The 19,020-nt window shown below is 42.6% G+C and overlaps 1 pseudogene; it reads left to right on the top strand.

The window, feature by feature from the left end:
* Positions 1-12,437: 12,437 nt before the first annotated feature.
* On the top strand, positions 12,438-17,675 carry LOC138107356 (nuclear receptor subfamily 0 group B member 2-like; annotated as a pseudogene).
* Positions 17,676-19,020: the final 1,345 nt, after the last annotated feature.

Here is a 19,020-nt window from a genome sequence, read left to right as displayed (position 1 = left end):
GCAGTGACAACTCCTTTATTTGAGAAGGGCCTGTGGGCCAAAGGCAGATACTGTACTTAGCATGGGGAGTGGGCTGGACATGCAGCCCTCTACAGCCTCCCTCCAGCAGGCAAAGCCTCCTCCACTGAGATGCTGAACCTCTTCTTCCTTCCTTTTTACATTCCATGTCTGCTTCCCATGCTTTCTCTCCCTTCAAGCGCTGCTTGATTCTCAGGCTCTGACCTTTCCATACACAACCAGCCTACAGCAGTCATGTTTGTTACTGCCCTCTGCAGCATCCCCTGCAGGCAGGGCACAGTCCAGGTTTGGGTGCAGCTGTATTCCCTCAACCAAGTGAGTTCTTTTAACAATAAGGTCACCTTCGTGTGGCTGAGCACATCCCGCCAGTATAGCACAGCTCCCGAGAGAAGCAGAGGCAGAACAAGCCCCAGAACAAAAATGGCCTCGGTTCACCCTGCATCCCTTCAGAGGTAGGGCCCCTTGGCTTGCTTGGTTGAAGGAAGGCAATGCTAGCAGTGGCTGAGGGATGGTTACTTGCTGGTTTTAGAGGGGGGTTTCTGAATTTTTATAGAATTATTAAAGTTGGAGAAGACCTCTAAGACCATCAAATCTAACTGGTAACCCAGCACTGTGAAGTCCACCACTAAACCATGTCCCTGAGTGCCACCTCTGCAGGCCTGTTGAACACTTCCAGGGATGATGATTCCAGCACTTCCTTAGGCAGCTTATTCTACTGTCTGACCACCCTTTCAGTGAAGCAATTTTCCCCTATCTAGCTCCCCAGCACAATTTAAATCCATTTCCTTTCATACTGTCACTTGTTACCTGGGACAAAAGACTGATCCCCACCTGGCTACAACTTCCAGAGAGTTGTAGACTAATAAGATGTCCTCTGAGCCTCCTTGTCTCCAGGCTAAATGCCCCCAGCCCCCTCAGATGCTCCTTATAGGACTTGTGCTCCAGACCCTTCACCAGCTCCATTGTCCTTCTCTGGACTTGCTCCAGCTTCTCAATGTCCTTCTTGTAGTGAGGGGCCCAGAACAGAACCCAGCACTCGAGGTGTGGCCTCACCAGTGCTGAGTACAGGGGAACAATCACTGCCCTGGTTCTGCTGGCCACACTATTGCTGATACAGGCCGGGCTGCCATTGGCCTTCTTGGCCACCTGGGCACCCAATGGCTCATGTTCCACCAGGCACCTTTCCAGGCACTCTTCCTCCAGCCTGTAGTGCTGCACGGAGTTGTCACCCAAGCGCAGGACCTGGCACTTGGCCTTGTTGAACCTTACAGTTGGCCTTGATACATTGATCCAGCCTGTCCATATCCCTCTGTAGAGCCCTTTTGGCAGAGAGGGTTGACTGAGGACCTGACTAAACCAGAAAGAACAAATGGATGGTCTGTTCCTGCTAGGGCCAATTGCTAACAGGTCAGGAGTCCTTCAACCAACTGTGAAGAGGTGCCTGGTGAAACCTCCTGAGGGGTACTTTGAATTTAAGCTTATTACTTCAGAGGAATAAAAAGGAGGAGGTGTGTGCTGCTCTGGCAAGCATTGCAGGCCTTGGAGTTGTGCCCCAAAAGTGTTTCTGTTTGTATGTCAGAGGCTGGGCCACTTCAGGCTTGTCAGCACATGAATGGGCTCTCAAATGAATAAAGCTTCAGTAGGAGAGATCTGTCCCACAACACAAGAAAGAATAATAGATTTAATTTGGGGCTCAGCCCAGGCCTCCAAAAGGCCCTGATTGGCAGGGTGCCAGGCAAATAAACAGGAAAAATGGGTTTGAATCTCAAATCTACCATCAGGTTGTGTGAAAAACGGTGTCCCCTCTCTGAGCTTCAGCTTCAATAGCTGCACACTGCACTTCATTATGTTCCCATTCAATGGCCTAAAATGTAAGGGTGACATTGCTGTCTAGATTTGTTATTTATGGCCTCATTGAGAACCCTCTCTTTCCCAGTGACTCATCGCTTTCAGAGCTCCTTTGCAACAGATGAAATTTCACCCAATAAAAAGACTTTGGGCAGGCTGGTGTTGGTCTAAAGGGTGGGAAAGACTAATGCCTCTCATCATTGGGTCAGCTGCTTCCTTGCCAACTATTATCTCTCTTTTACCTTTGTTGAATGAGGTTGGTGATCAGGCTGTGAGATTTGGGACCGCCAGTCATTCTGGTGAGCTTGTGCCAGCTGGGGTGAGGTGCAGCCTGCACTCCCCACAGAGGCTGCAAATCAAACAACAACTGATTTTAATGAACTGTTTGAACAAAAATCATTGATAGAAATAAATCCCTGGGTTTCCAAAGTGAGGACCCAGAAGTTTCCCCATTGCAGTGCTGTTGCACTGAATGAGCTGTGTGAGAGCCTCCCATTGTCCCAGCCAGCCCATGGTGCTGGGACTGTCTGTCGCTTCTTGAATCAAAATGTGGTCTGAAAGCCTCAGGATCAATTCCACAAGCTGTTTTATCTCTTTCCTCTGTCAGACCACCTAACTAACCAATTTTCTGGAGAGAAAACAGAACTATGTGCTGTGAACATTGACTCCAGCAATGTTTCCATCACCCTTTTTAAGCAGTTTGGTGTAGGTGTCAGAAGAGAATGGTTTCTGTTCACTGGCATCTAAGAGATCACTATTTAACAGGCCTCTGCACAGTTCAAAAGGGCGCTGAGAATTAGGCTGGACTGTAAACTTTTGCGGTGTATTTCTGCCACCTTTGGAGGCCATGGACTCTTCTCCAGTTGTCTATGAATTCTACTCTCCTTTCCAGGTGCTGGGTAGTTCAGTTCTACTTCTCAGTCTTCAGTTCCTTTCTCTTCCTGCCCAATCGCTCCATCCATGCCAGAAGGAGTGTCTGCATGCAAATCCCTCTGGCTCTTGGTTTTCTTTCATATAAATCCATTAGCTTGGCAGCTTCTAGTACCTGCCATGGTTCAACCCCAGCCAGCAGCCAAGCCCCATGCAGCCACTTGCTTGCTCCTCCACCTGCAGGATCTGGGAGAGAATTGGAGGGGTAAAAGGTGGAAAACTCATGGGTTGGCATAAAGACAGTTCCATAGGGAAAGCAAAAGCCACGCACACAAGCAAAGCAAAGCAAGCAATGAATTCAGTGCTTCCCCTGGGCAGGTGGGTGTTCAGCCATCTCCAGGAGAGCAGGGCCCCATCACACCTAGCAGTGACTTGGGAAGACAAACACCATCACTGCAAATGTCCCCCCTTTCTTCCTCCCCATCTTATATGCTGAACACGTTGTCATATGGTCCTGAGCATCCCTTTGATCTCTTGGGGCCACCTCTCCCAGCTCCTCCCAGTCTCCCAAGTACCCCCAGCTTCCTTGCCAACGTGACAGTACAAAAATCAGAAAAGGCCTGGGCTCTGTGTAAGCCCTGCTCAGTGATAACAAAACATCTCTATATTATTAACCCTGTATTCAGCAAAAGTCCAAAACACAGCCCCTTATAAGCCACTTGAAGAAAATTAACTCTACCCCAGCCAAAACCAGCAAAACACCTCATCTTCTCCAGTGCATGTTTTTCATTCAGGTTCTTACTTTACCACAGATGGTCCCCTTGGCCACCACCTCTGCTGCAGTGAGATATAGATTTCATCTGTCTCCACAGAGCAGTCATTGTAAACCTGCTTTGTATTTCTAGTTCTGTCTTGTACAGCAGCACTTCCTCAAATAACCTTTGCATCCCCTGTTTTCATTTCACATAGAAATACTATTGATTCAAACTGCCTGGAATATCTACATGCAGTGGAACATAGAGATGAAGGTGCAAAGGACTTTGTTAGTAAATTTAAGTGAGGTTACAGTTTACCTTTGTTTTTTCCTTCCCTATGTCTCCTGTGAACATAAATGGGGAAATTAGTATTAGAATTATGTAACACTGGAGAGAAGTGCCTGCTTGTGTTCAAATACATGTATGTGTAAATGATTTTTTTTAAAAAAAAACAACTTTTATGTCTGCAAAGTTAACATTAAAGCAGTGGTTTCACAGGGTAAAGTCAAAACCAAAGCAGTCCGACTTGAGACTCGGTGTCAAATAATACTCACTGCACTGTGGCTTTAGAGGGTAAACGTGGTCATGTTAGACCAGAGATTAATGTTTTCCATTAACTTACTTGTTCCATAAACAAGACAGGACTGTGTTATTTTTTGCTTTTAAAGCAGCATATTAACAAGCACATGCTGCTGCTGGATCCCAATTAAAGGTTAACTGCAGTCAGCTGTCATATTGGTTTCTTATCAGTTGTTTTCTATCTGTGAAGTCAACTTGCACATAATTATCTGTCCTTGGATTTTGCAATTACATCTGGGTAGTTTGATTTACCTTTAAGATGGTTAAAGTGAAAATAAATAATATAGTCATGGAGGTGATTGTCAGATCAAAAGTCACTGGGTTCTTGGAGAGAATTACCAGGTGTGTGGTCATCATCCTGTTTGTTGCTAATCTATCTGCAGATGTAGGGACTCAAAAGTGTACCTGCATTTCTCCAATGATGCAGTGAGAAAAGAAAATAGTGAACAGGGAAATTGGAAATAGGATGGCAGAGCCAAGCTTCACAATACTCTACAAACAGGGAAGTATTTTCCCATCAGCACTGCTCTTATGTGTATTATCATAAATAGCACCTGCTACACGTGCTACACATACACGAGGGCATATCCCAGCAACTGTCTTAGAGATATTTGGTTATCAGGGTTAATCTGCCTTCCTTCTTTACTTTCACATTTAGAAACCTTCTGGGCTTTGAAAGCAATAAGCAAGGATGCACCTGTAATTTGCTAGAGCTTGTTTACTTCTTCTATTAATTTGTTTCGTGATGACTCTAAAGAAGGTCAAGGTCCAATTGTTTTACCTGCTCAAACATCCAGTGAAAAACAAGCACACAAAACAGAAGTCAGGAAAGAAAGGGTTAGAAGAAAACATTTGTTTATAAAGTAAATTAATGCCCGTTTTGATGTATCTTCATATGTCATAGTTTCTTTTAGCAGTTTTGAATCACAGTATCAGCTATGTGCAGCTAAGGCACATCCAAACCCAACCACTTGTGTGGTTTTTTGTGGATATCAGTGAAAGCAATGCTTTATTTGTAGGAAATAAATTATTTCAGTGTTAGAAAAGAAAATTAAAGGGGGGAAAAATATCTTCCCATCTTTCCCTATTTTATCTCCTTTGAGATTAAATCTTCCATAGTAAGATCTTGGCTCAGGCAGTGAAGTGCTAATTTCTCAATAAATAATAACAGTAAAAATAAATAACCAGTACTAATATTTTTTCCCAATAATTTTATTTTATTTGCTTGCCTGTTTTCTTCCTTAGTTGTTCTCTTCTTCTAAATGCCTCTACCTGTTGAGATTTCTGTGTCAGGATTTAATGTAACAGAATGCACCAAGACCTCACACTTAATGTCGCCCTTACCCTTATCAAAATGTTCTCAGTAGCATTTTAGAAGGTTTGATATTCCAGAGACCTCTTCCTCTCCTGCCATGATTATTTAATAGGATTTTCTATCATCTACTAATTTTTTTTTCCTGTTCTCTTGCTGCCTGAAATGACATTTTGGGTCAAGATACGTGTTTTCTGAGGCTGTATTAACAATCTGCTAATCCTCTGGGCACACTGAAACACAAACGCTAACAGAAGGTGAGAAAGGCCAGCTAATAAAACAACTCTGCTAGCTTTTTTTTCAAACCATATTGCTTGCTGTGGATATATGGATTGGGGCTGGGGGTGGTTCTTCCAATAATAAATCTTTTTAGCTGTCCTGCATGGTGTTTTAAAATATATTCTATATTATTAGTTTTAACTTTAGAAGTTTTAAAGGGATATCTTGTTTTGACACAACAAATAAAACCAGAATTACTTTTTCTCCTCTTTGTTTTGACTTCATTTTTGCCCCAGATTTTTGGGATTTAAGGGTGACACTCATAGTCACAATAAACTGAACATCCCATGTGGATAGTTACTGAAGACTAAACGTGTGTGAAATTAAAATTTCCACAGGTTTCTACTGGGTGTTCCATTCTTACATTTTTTTTGAAAAACAAATCTATTTTTTGCCATAGTTGATAGTTTATTAGTAAAGTGATGTTAGCACAATGACAGCAGAGCAAAGGTGAGTGCTGCCCTTTCCAAATGCCGCTTGCAGTTGTGCGGGGGACTGGGCAGGAGCACAGAGCTCTGAAGGGGTGACCTCCTACCACAGGATGGGACCTGTGGGCCAACTTACTACAGCTTGTCCCAAAAGCCTCTACAAACACTGAGCTGGGAACTGGGTTGAGGTACCCTCCAAAGTACTGTCACCTCTACACGTGTGATTGCTGCCAACTCTAGACTCAAATGAGATCAGTAATGAGCTGTGTCATTTGTTCACACGAGATTGTGTAACACATGATGGGCAGGGTACTTGGTGTGGGTACGGAGCAGGAGTTCTAACATGAAGTATTTATATAATGGGATTTGGGCATTTCCCAGATCAGTTCTACTTCACACTGAGCTGAGAACTTGCTAAATCCTGGCCCACTATGCGAATAGCTGTAAACTGTCTGTGCAAGGAGAAACCCTTCTGCCCTGTCCAAAAGAGAATCACATCTCCACAACGGTTGGCATCAAGTCCTGACTTAAGGGAAGGAAATTCTAGAGCCTTTCCTGCTTGACCTAATGAACCAGAAGCATATGAGGCAGGAGGAGGGAGGAAAAGGGGGAGAGGTTTGGGCCAGAATGACCTCCACTGTTGGATCTGAGCTACAAAGGGAAACAGGTCCTGGAGGTATAAATGCTTCAGTCCATCTGAGTTTGGATGTGACCTCCCACAAGACTCACAGCTCTCACCATCCTGTCACAGGAACTGGGGAGGGTGAAAGGACAGTTGGGCACTAACTAAACACTGCAGACACGTGCTTCTCTTGGTCTGTTGTTTCTTTTAATGTATGCACGTAGGGCTTGTGGTTAAACTGATCTGTGGTTTTCAAACCTTGCCTTTCTGAGCACAATTTCAAGTACATAGCTGGACTCTAAGGTGTTCCATTCAAGGTGGGAGTTCTAGGTATCAGATACACTCCTGAGGACAAAGATCCTCATACATGTGTTTCCCCAGGTAGCTAAGGGAGAAAAAGGTATGTCTCTGCTTAGTTTCAAAGGCTGGTTTGAGAGGTGACAATGGATGCATCTCTGAAGGAAAAATACCTTCCAGTTGCCGCTGCAAGCTAGGAGCAGTCACTGGCATGTAGCATGATAAAATCACTCTGGAACTGTGTGAGTCCCAAAGAAGAACGTTACATACTTGATTTCTTGCCCAGTTTTATAATGTGTTTGAAATCAGTACATTGCATATATTTCAGTTTCCATTACTCTAATGATCTGATGATTTCCTGAAACACTTTAATGGAGTTTCCACTGACCTTAAAATAATAGCATTTTTTAAAGAAGTGGTTAAGTGCAGACTTTTATGAGACAAATAGATCCAGATTTCTCTTCCAAAATTATGATTTTTGCAAATGTGCATGGTTCTAAAAATCTCAGAGCTGTTTTTCAGAGTGACAGAAATAACATAAATGCCAGAATAAGCAGCAGTTGATCTTGCAACACAGAAGTTTCAAGACTAAATAATTTACTGTATACGGAAACAGGTCCAGAAGAAGGTCTGAATGTCTTTCAAACTACCACTGAACAGCATGGAAGTGCCTGTGTCTTGTGGCCACCTTTGACTCAGCAACCCACATCTTCATACAGCTCTTTGCAAATAGCATTTATCCTGTCATAATCTGCTCTTATTAAATGTGCTCAGACTGATCTTTCCCTCCCTTCTGTTTTTAACCTGTACTACTTAACATTTTCAGGTTTCAGGATCTTCTACTCTCTCAGCAGCCTAGTCCTTTCTAGGGAGAGACTGTGACTATCCTTCTCTGGGTTTGAGCATTTGAAATTAATTTCCTTAGCCATAACTTCACAGGACTCCTTGCACAGAACTATACTGCTCTCTGGCAAAGTTTTCAGTCTTTCACCTTCACCTCTGCTGGACCCCATGATTCTCAGAAATCTGGCTCTTTCCCCAAAGTATCTTGACAGCAAAGCCTCACACATGGAGATAGAAAAAATTAATTTAAAATTTACAATATATATATATGACTCAACATCTCTTCTTTCTCCCCAGTTTTGTCAGACCAAGCTATTCCTAAAGAAAAAATTGCCTAAAGGCTGGCAGGATCTTGCCCTTATTGGCCTTCAGTGGTGCCAGTCAGGTAAAGGTTTACCAGATTGAGTATCCCTTGTATGTAATACCAGAGAATTATCAGATTGTAAGTACTCTGACCTCATAGAAAATCCAGATTTTGCGATAGAACTCCTTTCTTCCTTTTCCCCAGTCTGAACAGACACTTAATTCAAGAATTATTGGTAGAGAAGTTATCCTACGGCAAACAGTGAGGGAAGTCTGGGCATGTTAATTTTATCACAGGGAAAATTCAATACATTAGTCCTATGCTTGTGACAGAAGACATCTTCCTATCTTTTTGCCCCCTATACATTTCAAAATGAAATGAAAGAGTTTGGGATTTAGTTTCTTGGGCCTTGCTCATCTGATCATAAATGAAATGTATAAAGGCAAGTCTGAAGATATACACCACATATCTCTTCTGCCATCTAACCTTTGCTCGCTAATCTGTGGTATTTATAGAGTGCTAATCACTAGATTAGGCATTTATCTTCAATGATATAAGACAGACTTTAATGTGATAGTGGGCTCCATACTACATTAAAAAGTTTATCATCTTAACCACTCTTCTCAGCAGGGGAGGGGGCTGAAGGAGGAGCTGCCTTTTCAGTACCTCTCTGGAGATGGCATTGCTAGCCAGGAGCATTTTCTAACTTTGCTTTGCAGGATTTTTCACTGGCTGAGCAATTATAAGTGGTACATCTATCTGTATTTAAAATGACAGATGGTGCCTGTCCCAGTGCTGATAAGGGTGACTGTACAAACACCATCTCCTCAGTGGGGGAGCTGGAGAAAAATGGCACAAACTCGTACAAGGTCACTTCTGGTTTATTTTAAAATCTCTACATCCCAAGGTGTGCCCTTATAAAAATTGCCAATTTACCCTTTTAAAAATTTTAATATGAAGAAAGCAAACAATTGGTGTTGGGCAGTGTAAAAGCTATTCATGTCTCCAGATGCATGCCCATTTCTGAACATGACTTAAACCAATCCCTTACCTGTCACCAAGGGAGAAACGTCCCAGAAGCAGCACATCTGCTATGGTGTGCAAAGTGATGAAAAGGTTCTGAACCCATGTTACTGCAAGGCAGGTTAGAGCTATTAAAAAATCGTGGAAAGAGCTTACTTATCCAGCTGGGTTTGCTTGATTTTGCTTGTTTGCTTGTTGTTTTGTTTGGGGGATTTTGTTTGTTTGTTTCTTTGCTTGCTTAAACAACATGAAGAGCCCCTTTGGGTTTATTTATGCATATGTATACAAAGAAGTCTCTTGCTTCTTTAGATTTATAAGAAACTGAAGACTTAAGAAATATGTTCCTGTGTCATCCTATCTTCTGCCTGAGGAGCACTGCAGGGCTGTTATTTACTTTCTGTGCTAATATTTTAGTCTCATATTTTGTTATAGCTCCAGATGGCACGTTTGCATTCACATTTGCAACAGCTGAGCTATGGTCGGGCAGCATAAAATGTCTAACAAAATGTCCCTGGTTTAAAATGAAGATAAACACTCCCCCTACTTCAGTCAGTGAGCAGCACCTGCCAAAAAGTCACTTTAAGTGCTGCTCCAGTGTTTCTTGAAACAAAGAACAGCAGGACATGAGTTTAATATAGATGCCTTGGGTAGGTTTTTAGGATTGGGCTTCTTAGAACTCCTGTTCACATCAAGATTTGGGGCAGAAGTTCAGAGACACTTACCTTCTATCTAACTCACTCACCAGAGGCAAATAAAACAGGCCTGGTTTCAGTGATAGACAATGTTACAGTGCGGATTTCACTGCAGGGCACCTGCCTCTCTATTAATTTGCCACTTTTATTCAAATGGCTATCATCAAAAAGATGCTGATTCTAGCAGATATAACCAACCAAAGTATCTTAAGCACATGCTTACCCTCAATCACTCAAGCTTCAAGATAGGCTGAACATGTTTAAATTAACTGGATTCATTATTCATGTAGACTTGCTTCAGATATAAGGGCCAAATCCTACTTTAAGATGGCATTCTCATAAGCTAAAGACACTGTTTCAGAACTTGTTTAAAAGCTGAGCAGGCATCAATGTGGGCCTGACATTTCCCACTATCTGCCTAGCCAAAGCTAGCAGTCTGAATGGTAGCTCTTGGTTTCTCTAGCTGAGAAATGTATGCCTTTATTGCTCAAGAAAGGTGAAGGAAATTTAACCCTTTTAGAAAGATAATGGTTTTATTACTGTTTCCTCTTTTTAAGGCTGCTAGAGAGATTGGCTGTCCTCAAAAGTACCCGTGACACGGAATTCACCTAACTCCTCCCAGAAAATTGTTGTATAAAACTCCTAGGGATTTGTGTTCTGAAGTCATATGGATGTTTATAGGCCAATTAAATGTTTGCAAGTGAGAGCAGAGAGATAAGAGGTCACTGAACCAAGGAATATGTGCATATATCAACCTGGTGTGACTCCAGACAGGCTGCTGTCAGTTTCCTAGGAAGGTGTTTCCTTCTTATAGCCCATATGAAATAATAGTAGATTTATAAAATACAGCAAGCTATAGAGAGGGTGAATAGGGATTGATTGATTCCCTTTTTTTTTCTCCACAGTAAAAGAGCAAGAAGGCACCAGATCCAGTAAATGTCAAGTTTGATCAAGTTTTGTTTCGCTTACAGGCATCCACAGAGCTCCTTGACATAGGCTGATGTAGATGTTCATGTGGCTTTGGGAGCAGGGTGCAGAAGAGCATAGGTTAGAAATTATTTGAAAGTTATTAAATGCACAAAACCATTCTGGTTTGCGATTTCCCTAAGATGCAAATTATTGAAGACAAGAAAAATATCCATGAGAAGAGTTGCATATGTCATACACTCTTCCTGAAAGAGTCATGTTTGGCTACTGCCAAGGTAAGGATAAGATTGCCATGTAAGCTCCTCTAGCCCCAGGAATGGACAGCAGCAGGGAGCTGTTGTGTGAATGGGGAGGTGAACAAGTAAACCCCACCAGGTATTCAATGCTGTGTGTGCCCTGGACCTCCACAGCAGTCAGTAGTAGCTGCACCTCAGCAGCACTACACTCCTAAATTTCTCAACTTTGGAGCAGTCACCTCTTTCTCCACTTTTTAACTCCTCAGAAGGGGAAAATTTTGCGACATAAATATAATTAAGATGTAAATAAATGAAAATTTTAAAATGGCCCAGCATGGAAAAAAAATATCCTGTCGTAGCAAAACCCAAATTTTCAGCTATGCATCTGATGGAGGGGGGCTTTTACATGCCAAAGCTTGGGGATCTGGCAAATGAAGACCTTCAGGCTGTTGTTTTTAATGCTCGGTTTTTGCTAAGACATCCTAAGAGCCCAGATGGTAGGAATTCATAAACATTATGCTTGGTGAAAAAAACTTAGTACCTGTATAAGAGCAAGCAAGAGAGTGTGAAGTAACAAAAACTTGAAGTATCAATTTCTTCTTATTAAGGCAGTGTTTCTTTCATTCCTGCTGCTTAGTGTTCCCTGATGTTGAGTGAAGAGTCCTGACAATTCAATCATTCAGCTCTTGAGCTGCTATAGAAGTTCACATGTACAGCAGTATGAATTGCCATTTTTTCTTCATCAGTTTGTATGAGGAAAATTTAATTACACGGCCTGTCTGGGAGAAATATTCTGAAGTTAAGGAGGAAACTGTACTGGATGTCTTATGTTGTCTTGTTCTGCAGCGCTGCCCAGATGCCCAGACACCATTCCCGGAGGCACTTAAAAGCATGCAAATGTGGCACTTGAGGACACGGTTTAGTGGTGGACTTGGCAGTGCTGGGTTAATGGCTGGCCTTGATGATCTTAAAGGTCTTTTCCAACCTAATCAATTCTATGACTCTAAGCCCTCATATTCTGAGTTTGAAATGATCATTTGTGAAATGCAAGAGAGAACACTGTCATGAGCTCCAACAGCTGGCTTTCTCTGAAGTCTCTCTCAAATCTCACAGAAACATGAGGTAATTCTGAAACACAGGATTTCTATCCCCAGGACTGTCCCCAGGACTGGCCCACGCCACCTGCTGCCCCGGGGCTACAGCAACCTGCAGCCACGCCTTGTTCGAAACGCACTGGTGCAAGCAAAGTTCAAGGTAACCTCATGGATCAGGGTCATACTACTTTTTAGCATCTGCCCATGTGTATGCTAGCACACAATGCCTCCCTGCATGGCAGAAATGCCCTCCCCTGATGCTGACATAGCTCCAGACATGCTGTTTCCTGACACAGGGAACTCTGCCTCCATGGCTGTCAAGATCCCAGCTGAGAAATTTGGGAAATGCCAGAGTGAGACACACCATTATTAAAGCATCCTGTACCAGATCCTTAACAAAGAGCATGGAAGTGAGACCAAGTGGCACCAGCAGCACTGCAGTCCCCACTGCTCCACAAGAAGCAAAGGCTGCCCTTTTTTGGGCAGGAGAAGAGTTGTCCTGAAAACAACAGAAGCTACATGCAGAAAAGCTTCTGAAGTGCTGTTGAAGACTTCAACTTTTATTAGAAACTTACCTTCTTTTTATCACATGCCTTGGGAGGATCAGTTTGTCCTCATACAACAGAACTGGGCCCCTCTTTTTGTTCTGGGTGTGGCACAAGAAGGGGTGGATTTTGACCTGAGAGAGATTCCAGCCATTAGTTTATTGAAAAAAATCCTTTTTGTCAGTCTTTGACAGCTATGAATGAACTGGGCAGCTCATCAGCAGGAGCATCTTTAGCAGAAGTTCAGAAGATGAAGAACTTATTGTGGAAATTCTGGGACCTGGACATAAGTGCAAAATAATATGCCTCTCTTAAAGGAATTATTCTTGTTAATTCTGCTAAGTCCTCCAAGAACTTACATAGATGATTATGTGCCTAGAAGGATATTTGACATTTTCATTTACATATAGACAAATGTTTAGTTTTATTCTTTTCTATGAATATAGTTAAATGTTCTCAAAAACCTGTATTCCACCATTTAACGGTTTTTCTGCCTGATGTGGTTTATTTTGGTTCCTTCGACATGTGCAGTAGGTCACTCACTGTAAGCCAAAACAACCTCTATTAGACAAATTTTAAGTCATAAAGAATTAACTGTGTCACTTCAAACTGATTTCCAGTTCAAAGGTAATAAAGCAGCCTCACCCTCACTTCACAGCAAAGGAAAGATGGTACCTGGGTACGTGATGTGAACAATAGAAGTATTTTAACAAAGGCTCCCTCACTGGAGGAGAAGATAAAATAACCATCTGACTTTTATCAGTGAGGAAAAGGATGCTGTGTTGAGGTTACACAGCCTTTATTTATTTATATTCTTTATTTATATAATTTAGTATGTCTACATTGAAACCCTGGGACAGCAGTCACAGAGCAAACTAGGACTACTGATTGCATCCTCTCGCTTCTGATGCCAAGTTCAAGCTCCTTAGGAAGGAAGGTTGCCTCGGTCAGCACCATGGAGTGCATGAGTCAGTAAAAGCTGAGCTCTAAGTACACTAAAGTAAATGGAAAGACTTATTGACTCCAGCCTGCGCTGGCTCAGACCCCTGGCTCCTTCCACAGCAATCACTGCTCTTGGCTGCACTGTCAGCAGTGTGCTATACTTGGGACTGCACCAAAAGGATACTTGAATGCTTCGGTTGTTCCATTATATTGCTCGTGGTGGATGGTTTATAGGCTGCTCAAAGGCTGTGTGACTTTATATTTGTTTCCAATGGGATTCAAATTCTGATTCTTGAGGTGTAATGTCATCCAGATGCTTGGTATTGCCTTGAGTGTCTATGCTGCAGCATCAGAGTTCGTTTCAGTGCAAGCTTTTTTCACAATAAAATCAGGCTGAAAGAAACTACTGGTTATATCCAGGGGGATGATAAGAGGAGAAAGGCCTCATCTACAGCAGCTTACACAGTTTAACTAGCTGGCATTTTTATTGTCTCTGTGGGTAAAATGCAATTTTCACTTAAGTAGAAAGTAGCAGAAGCAGGGTTATGTTCTGGATTTGTGCTTTCTGAGGCCTGCTGCTTCCCTCGGGTGCTGTATGAGAGAGCCAGCAGCCCTTGATTCTGTCTGCAACCACATTCTACAGTGTCATTCAGCTCTTAGGTGGGATGACCCTATTCTCTGGAATATTTCTCCATGAGCTGCAGAAGGCAGCCTGGAGAACTTCAGTTAATCCTAGATTCAGTTAAGCCTTCATATGAAACAGACTCACCATCTAACTCTGGGCTGAAGCAGGTACTCAGAGTTTATACACACAGCCCAAACCACTCCTTGCTGCAAACAAAGCTGTTGTTTCACAATTACTATTTTTAATAGTTTTTCAACACTTTCCACCAAACTCAGAAAATGTTTTCTACATATTTGCAACACATTTTCAAATTTTCCTAGTTTGGCTTGATGTTTGGCAAAATGTTAATATTTTTGCAGGCCTCAGTTCTAAGAGGATTTCAGAAAGCCACCAGCAGTGACAATGGTACAATTGACAATCCAAGAGAGCAACATCTCTCTTGGATTATGGAACCTCATAACCACCCTTAATGTTTTACTTCTTTTAAGACCACCAAAACTGACTGAAGCAATGGGGAAGGGCCAGGTACAGAGCAGTCCAGAGCTGGGTCATGAGCTGGAGTTCAACAGGACACCCAGGCATGCAGCTGTATCAGCAATTCCTTGGAAAAGAAGTATACAACTATGCAAAGCTTTGCTTGTACCCTGAGTGATCTCTTGTGACAAAGACATTGTGCTTACTATCATTAGAAAAATCCCTTTGGCAAGAGGGTGGCAGGCAGCATGATGGAATGTAGGTCCTCCTGCTAGAATCAGAGAATGGTTTGGGTTGGAAGGGAAACTAAAGATCATCTAGTCCAACTCCCCTGTCATTAGGAGTGACACTATCCACTAGACAAGGTTCCTCAAAGCCCCATCCAGCCGGGCCTTCTGGCCAACTTGCAGGGCTGTGAATGTGGCATTCACATGTCTGGGCAAGCTGTTCCAGTGCCTCACCTCTCCCACAGTAAAGGATTGCTGTGTACACATCTGGCCTAATCCTACCTACTTTCTTTCAGTTCAAGGCCATTCCCCCTTCTCCTATCACCACAGGCCCTTGTTAAAAGTCCCTTTCCAGCTTTCTTGTAAAGCCCATTTAGGTACTGGAAGGCTGCTATAAAGTCTTTCTAAAGCCTTCTCTTCCTCAGGCTGAACAACCCCAGCTCTCTCAGCCTGTGTTCATAGGAGAGGTGTTCCAGCCGTCTGATCATCTTCAGGGCTGTCCTCTGGAGTCATTCCAGCAGGTCCATGTCCTTCTTATGCTGAGGGCCCCAGAGCTGGAAATAACAACAGAATCTGTGCAGAACCTCAATGTGGGAGGCTCTGGCTGGGTTACTGATTGACCACATCTGGGCCAGCAACAACATGCAAAGAAGAAATTGTACACCCAGCCCCTGAGGGGAAACCGGCACCTCGCATCAACAGAATCCAGACTCTCCAGAACATATTGGCATCCCTGCTCTTCCCAGGGGAGCTTTGGCTGGGTGGCTTTGGAGTGGTCTCAGTGTCTGTGGGTTAAGGGTCCAGCTGCAAGGCCTTCTCTACTAGGACCCAGGCAATAAGTCAGAGGAAGGAGTAGGACTGTTCTGCAACACAGAAACAGCACAGAGTGAGGTGAAAACATTCTTGTGTTTTTGACAGTTGTCTGAAGAGCAATTGGGATTGCACAGAGATGGGAACAGTGAAACACAGTGCTGTTATTATATCAGTGCCACAGATATACATATTTATGTGTGCATATATATTCAAGAACTCCATCAAGGCTGTGACAGGGCTTTTGTTAAAAAAAGAGATACTCCTAAGAGAGTTACAGTTCAGCTGGAAACATGTGTTTTACTGAATATTATTACAACAGATCTCAGAACAAGAAGTGTCTCATTATATGTAAATTAAAACCAGTGTTTGGTTACATAGAAAAGAAGACCAAATGGGGAAATTAAACATATTTGAAGGGATATAAACTATTTCAACTTCATCCTGAATCCACAAAATCCTGACAATTTCCTTTCCATGAAAAATCTAACATTTGGAATCATCCTCACAGCTTGCAGCTGCTGGTAATCCTGGGGGAGATGATGACTTTTCCAAACTCTTCATTTCTGGCTAGCCTGGTTGCAGGTTTGGCTGACGCTTCTTCTCCTCTGGAAGTGATGTTTAGGAAGAAGAGAATTGCTGAAGGCTGACAACAGTCAGCCAGTTACAGACTGAAGAAAACCCGACCAGGTTGGTTTTGCCCTAGTACAGGGCACCAGGCAAGAATGCTGAGCTTCCACACTTAAAGGAATGATCCTGTGTGAAACACTCCCTGCTGTAAGATATTCAGATTCTCTTCCAGGTAGGTATGGAGTCAGTCACTGTAAAAGATGACAAATGGTGTGTTCTACCCTCTGTCCAGACTGCAACAATCCCAGGAAAGAAGAGATATTGTTATCCTTAGAGAGTGAGGACAGGAGGCGACAGGTTGCTGAGAGCTACATGACAAGGCAATCCCTCCAGAGGCAGAGGATGAACACAGGGTGCCCCTTAGCTCTGAGTTCTGGCACCCACAAAAACACTCAGTGAGCCAGCAGGTCACAGGCTTTGGGAGGTATGTGATTGAGGCTCAAGACCATGACTCCACAGGGCAAAGACTGCTCCTTCTTCAGAAATGGCTGAGGCAATCCTCTTGCTCTTTTTAGACTGTAAGTGAAGATACCCACATAGTGTGGTAAACCACAGTGCCCCAGGTTAGTCTTGTAGGCAACAGTAGGATGGAGATGGAGCTGGGTGTACTGGAAACCTACGTCTTGAGGCTGCGAGCCTGCTCACTGCTCCAAACCATCACCTCCATCTCCTGATGCTACCTGGGTAGGGTAGATTAGACCTGGAGTATTTCCACCTGCCCAGACTACTATCTCAGCATCATTTGGTGGGTAGACAACACTACAAAACTTCTTCTCCATCTGTATTGAGTCAAAATTACCTGCTTTTTTCAAAGCTGAATTTTAATGTAATGGGCTAGATTCCAATGTGCTTACAATGCTGCCCAATGCTCATTCAAATTATTGAGTTACACATACGTTCCTTTTCCAAAAATTATGTCAGAAAGTGTTTTTTTCTGTAGAGAAAGTAGTGCTATAAGCCAGAAATCCAGACACCCGCTACGAAGGGCACAGAACAGAAGTGTTTGCTCAGGATCTGTTATTTTACTTTTTGTTTCGACAGAATGTCGTGTCCTGAAACGTCTCCCTTATGTACAAACACTGCAGCAGGAAGCTCAGAAAGCCCTGATGGAGTTTATCTCAACAATGCTCCTTGGAAACCTTGGAAGGTTTGCTTGGATTCTTCAGGTAATCACCTCTCTTTGAGACATTGATGCAGATGCTATTGAAGAGCTCTTCTTCAGGCCTGTCCTAGGAGAGGCCACCCTAAATGTACTATTTATAGAAACCTGATATATCAAGCCAGACTGGCTTTGAAAACAAATGACATCTGAGCTCTAAAATATTTAACTTTGAAGAGATGAGAGAATGCTATGAGCTAAATAAACACATTTTGAACAAATAATTGATGTATATTTGTAAACCATATATGCTTCAATGATGAAGTAATTTTGTAACATTTTAGAATTAAAAGCAGAGAAAATGAAGCATTTCATGATACTGTGAACTTTAACCTTGGTCTAAGTATTTAAAGATTCTCTAGGAGCACCAGCATGCTTTCCAGTTGTGCTAGGTTCAACTGTAGTATTTCTAGTGAGCATTTTTACAGCAGTTTATACTATATGCTTTTGGCTTTAAGGACCAGGGGCAATGGTAAATTTTATTCAGTTGAAGATAGGTACATAAAAGGCTGATCAATGGTAAAATCAGTATAAATCCTTCCTTTTCCTTGCCAGTCCCTGATCCCAAACCTTTTTCTGTTCCACTGAGAACTCTAGTCCTTGGCTGTAATTGCTGGATGGAGCTCCCCCTTACTAACTGCTTTCTTAAAGGTTCTTTTCTAAGTCTTGCAGCAAGCAGTGGGCATTAAACCCCTCTAAAAAGTCCTTCCCTAACTAAGGAACTACACAACATGAATCAAAAGTTTGTTGATGGACAAAAGCCATTGTGCAGGATTGTTTCCAGAATGGGAATAACAAAGGCTGAAAGTTACTGTGTCATGCCATAAGCGGCAGAACTGATGTAGCCCAGTTTCCTACATATTTAAGACCTTTTCCCTTTAGCACTCCGTGTACCCTCTTATAATTACCCTCACTTCCTTCCAAATAGATGTCAGATATTCCTTGGACAGCAGAAATGCTAAAATATGGTTTCCTACAGATGTGTACAATCTGTTCCTCTTACTGCAAGAGTTCCACATCTCCACCTCCAAATGCACTATGGCATGCCCGAAAAATCTCTCTGTCTCCTACCCGTCTGGCTGGAGAACAGGCAGCACGTGTTGGGATGAGTGCCAAACGATGTGTGTGCTGACTGGCCATCTGTCAGGATGAAAAAAACATTAAGCTTATACTTTAGCTGCAATAGGGGAAGCTATTTGTATCCATTTCCTGTCCCGTTCCTCTCCCAAAAGTTTCCATGAAATTTAAGGGAATTAATTTCTGAGTTTTTTCAGTACTGGGTCTAACCTAGTTTTGCTTAGCAAGGGGGCTCAAATTCACCAAATGGGGGCTGACAAACAGGTAGACAGACAGGTCAACAAAGAGTATGATAGCTTAGAATTCCTTAGAATGTCAAGCTAAAGTCAAAGGAAAGAGAACTTGTGTACACATATATTTGTATATATATATATGTACCAATGCAGGTCAACAGAGATGGATGT

The sequence above is a fragment of the Aphelocoma coerulescens genome, chromosome 3, assembly GCF_041296385.1.
Source record: "Aphelocoma coerulescens isolate FSJ_1873_10779 chromosome 3, UR_Acoe_1.0, whole genome shotgun sequence".
Classification (NCBI taxonomy): Eukaryota; Metazoa; Chordata; class Aves; order Passeriformes; family Corvidae; genus Aphelocoma; species Aphelocoma coerulescens.
This window is presented reverse-complemented; position numbering and strand designations above follow the sequence as displayed.